Source organism: Nothoprocta perdicaria, unplaced genomic scaffold (assembly GCF_003342845.1).
Source record: "Nothoprocta perdicaria isolate Ctin4 unplaced genomic scaffold, notPer1 scaffold_254, whole genome shotgun sequence".
Classification (NCBI taxonomy): domain Eukaryota; kingdom Metazoa; phylum Chordata; class Aves; order Tinamiformes; family Tinamidae; genus Nothoprocta; species Nothoprocta perdicaria.
In genome coordinates, this window is record NW_020455482.1 from 320,991 (window position 1) to 325,417 (window position 4,427).

The following is a 4,427-nucleotide window of genomic DNA, read 5'->3' on the forward strand; positions in this document are numbered from 1 at the left end:
TCATTCCAGCCTTCAGAAAGGGAAAGAAGGACCCAGGGAACTACAAGCTGGTCAGCTTCCCTAGAAAAAAGAAGTGATGGAACAGCTCATCCTGAGTACCATCTCTAAGTATCTCAGGAAAAGGTGATCAGAAGTAGTCAGCACGGATTCACCACAGGGAAATCAACTTGATTTGCTTCTATGTTGGAAAGACTAGCTGGGTAGATGAGGGGAGAGCAGTGGACGTTGCCTAGTTTGACTTCAGCAAGGCTTTTGACGCTGTCTCCCATAACATCCTCGCAGGCAAGCTCAGGAGGTGTGGGGTAGCTGAATGGACAGTGAGGTGGGCTGAGAATCAGCTGAAAGGTGGGGCTCAGTGGTGTAAAGTCTAGCCATGGGTCTGAAGACAGTGACCTCTTGCAGGGGTCAATTCTGGTCACTCCTGTTTAATCTCACTTAACAAAGGCCTGGATGAAGGACAGAGTTCCCCCTTTGCAAGTTGTCTGAGGATGTGAAACTGGGAGGAGTGGCTGATACCACAAAGGGCTGCACTGCCATTCAGAGGGACTAGGACAGGCTGGAGAGATGGGCAGAGAGGAGCCCCATGAAGTTCAGCAGAGGCGACTGCGGGGTCCTGCACCTGRGGAGGAACAAYCCCAGGCATCAGTACAGACCTGGGGGTGACCTGATGGAGAGCAGCTCTGTGGGGAAGGGCCTGGGGGTGCTGGTGGACAACAAGTGTATCATGAGCCAGCAATGTGCCCTTKTGGCCAAGAGGACCAATGGTATCCCGGGGTGCATTAGGAAGAGTGYTGACGGCAGGTTGATGGAGGGGATCCTCCCTGTCAGTCTCCCACCTTGGAGACACTCAAAAGCTGYCTGAAGACAGCCTTTGGAAATGGGCTTCACTTGATCATGCTTGTGCAAGGGGCAGAGCTAGATCTCCAGAGGTCCCTGTGATTCTCCCTCTCCCCGTTTTATATTCTCTCACTAGATCCTTGTCCCGGTCTGAGAACATCAAATTCCAGTACACTCCACACTCTCTCCCTCTTGTTCCAGCCATCCATGTTCTGGCTCTATGGAGCAGTTTTACCTTGGCCAGTCATGCTTTTCCTTCTTTTCTCTTCAGCAACACTGTCTTCCAATCATTCCTCCCGGGGCACCACATGTGTCTAAGGGCCATACTCCCAGGTAGGTACTTCAAGAACCCCATGTACAAGCTCACATCAACCCCCCATGACACTATCTCCAGCACCTCTGCTTTGCTCACTCATCTGCTCCCTTGAGACGGGACCATTTCCAGCATTTCAATGTTCTCATCCACCTCCAGCAATCACCCTTCTGGAGCATCTTTAGGCTGAAGTCACTGCAGAGCCATGCAGACATTTCCAGGCTGGCCTTGTACCAGCTACTTGATCTGCTGTTACCTCAGACAGTGTTCAGCTACAAACCCACCCAAGAAGGTGGCTACATATAGGGAGAATAGGCATGTATCTGTATATAAACCCATGTCCCGTAGACAAAAAAAAAAAAAAACTTTAACCCCCCCCCCCAAAAAAAACAGAAATACACTTGTCAGTGAAATTTCTCTTTCCTTCTTTCAGCAGGCAACTAAGTACTCTCTGAAAATCCATCCTGATTAAAAGTTCAAGGCAAGCACTGCCCTGGTCCTAAATCTATAATAAATTTGAGATTTGATATTGTGTAATATAGTACAGCTACAAATGAAAATTTGCACTGTTGGAAAGAGGAGAGAATTGGGTTTTCCATGGTGCACAGAATTCTTTTTTCAAATCTGGGTAGTTTCCATCATAAGAAAGAGATCATAAAAGTGCAATATAATTAGAAAATAAAGATAACACTGAGGACTGAAAATTACAATGTTTTTCCATCTCTTTTTCACCCCTCATGTTGGGCTTTTTTGCTCCTGAAATGTTGCATGACATTTTTAGGTCCCTAAAACATACCCAAGAGCTTTTCCACATAAATACAACATATTCCACATATACAAATAAAATGCATGTGGATATATTTTTAATTTGTGCTGTATTACAAAGAGTGACCTTATTCAAAACTGYTTAATGTGCTGCCTTCTGGCACAGGGATGCACATGAAAGATAGTARGATACAGATTGGATGATTTGCCTTTGCAGCACCCCGATCTCCAGCATGAAAAAGTCATGCCGCTCAGAGTCGTAAGTTTTACTTAGCATTCATTAATTCTCTAAAGAAAATAATAAATTAGGGTGACTTTATAACTGCTTCCTGAACACTTAGGGAATGGTCACTCCATGTTTTTCAGATTTTCCTCTGCAAGCATGTGCTTTTAGAGTTTCCTAGAGTCTTTGCTTGTGGTTAGTGCCTCGAGGCAAAAGCCAACTCTTGCGAGCTTCAAGATAGCTCATACCTGGTGAACACATTAAATAAATATGGAAGTCAGGGTGTTAGGAACTCTTGCAAAGATACAGGAGGCTGCAGATGGGTGCAGCGGACAGCTCGTGAATGTGTGTGTTTAACTACACGTAGGCAGAATGCRTGAGACCAGGCGCCCATGTGAGTGTGACACTGACACAGGTGCATCTGTGTGCATAAGGAGAGACACCTTCAAGCTTATATCCAGGAAATACATATAGGATTGTCTGGGTGAGTTTATTAGACCTCATGAGCAAGTGTTTCTATGTGCATGAGCAGATATGTAAGTGGCCTARGGCTCAGTCTTATGTTTGTGGGGTCTAGAGGTGCAACACTGAAGTACATGMGTGTATGTGACTCAGAAATCACAGAAGGGAGGGTTTATGGGCCATGTGCAGATCTGTGTATGTGGGGCTTGGATGGTGAGTGTAGTGGGAAGTTAGTATGAATGATGAATGTAAATGTATGGGCAGCTGAGAGTCACATATTGGCATCTGAAAGGGGTAATAGAAATTTGGGACTTGGGRACACCTGCTCTAGGTGTCCCTGCTGGAGCAGGAAGGTTGGMCTAGATGATCTCTAGAGGTCCCTTCCAACCTTGAACATTCTGTGATTCTGTGACTTGCATAAAGCTCTGTGCATGTATGAGAGAGAGGCCCTGTAGGACCAAGGGTGAAAGTGTTTCTTTTTTTTTTTTTTCTGGAACACGAGTGCTTTAAGCGAGTAGTTTGTACAGTAGTAGGGCGTAGGGGTTTCATTTTGTGGGAAGAGAACAGTGTGGTCCATCTGCGATTATGTCATCACTAGCAGGGTACATCTGGAGGGTGGGAATTACTGTCAGTTCTTATTAGCAAGGCAGGGATATCTGGGCATTCTCTCCTCCATTGGGGACCATCATTCACAAGTTATCTGGGTTTCCTCTGGACTGCCCAGGCAGCTGTTCRGAACAAGACAACAGCTCATTCCAGACAACAACATATTAGAAAAAAAATAAAAAGTGGTAGCAGAAGCAGGCAGTAAATTACGCCCGTCAGCCGACTGGCAACTACTGCCAAAGCACAGGTGTCTGTGGGGGCTGCAGTTGGGGAGTTCAGCACTTCTTTATAGGCAGTTCATGGTGAGCAGCTGGTAATTTGCTGTGGGGCAAAAAGCGGCTCCTAGTCCCCATGCAGGCTTCGTTTGGCCCCACAGTACCCAGGGAATTAGCTTGCTGAAGATAAGGAAGACCTGCAACAACAGCATTGCTTGCCTTAAACCTCAGTGTTTTACTTTCTGTTCCCAAGACACTCTCCCTCRTTTCCTTCTTTGATTCCTCTCATTCTGCTCATCCTTCCCTTATGGAAAAACCGTAAGCTTTCCCAGACCCCACCTGCCCTTCATTCTGCTCAGGGAATCAATTCTCCCCATCAAGATTACATTTTGCTACTCTACAAAACTCCACTATTTTGTGCTTCACCCTGCTCTCATCCTCTGACCTATCTTGGCTGATAAGTAAGAACTTGGRTCAAAAGGAAGGTATGAGGACCCTGTCCAAGGCGTTCGCCTCCTCCAAAGGCCTCAAGTGCCACCAAACTGCACTGGGAACAGCAGAGCTGAGGCCCGTGGGCCTGGGCTGATGCAGACTGGCACCACGTGCTATTGCGGCCAGCTGGGAAGAAGAGCCAGGCCCAGGGAAGACGGACTTCAAAACCCAGAGCAAAACCCCACCGTGATCTCTCTTCCTGAAGACAGTGCATGTGTGGATATTTCCGGAACATTCCCGGGTGTTACGGAGGCTTCCTTCGGGAGCGCCCGCAGCTGAGGATGGGCGCAGGGCGCTGTAACTGCCCCCCATAAAACACCCTCGCCGGGCAATGCGGACAMGTGCGGGAAGGGGAGCAGCCCGCCATGCTCGGGAGAGGGGCCAGGCGGGTTCCTGGCTGCTGTGCGGGGCCCAGGGGCACCCGCATAACGTTCTGGAAGAGGAGGCCGGGCCGGGGCTCGGCGCCGTGGGGCGCGCGGGGCCGCCGTGGGGCGGGGGCGGCGCGGCGGGCGCG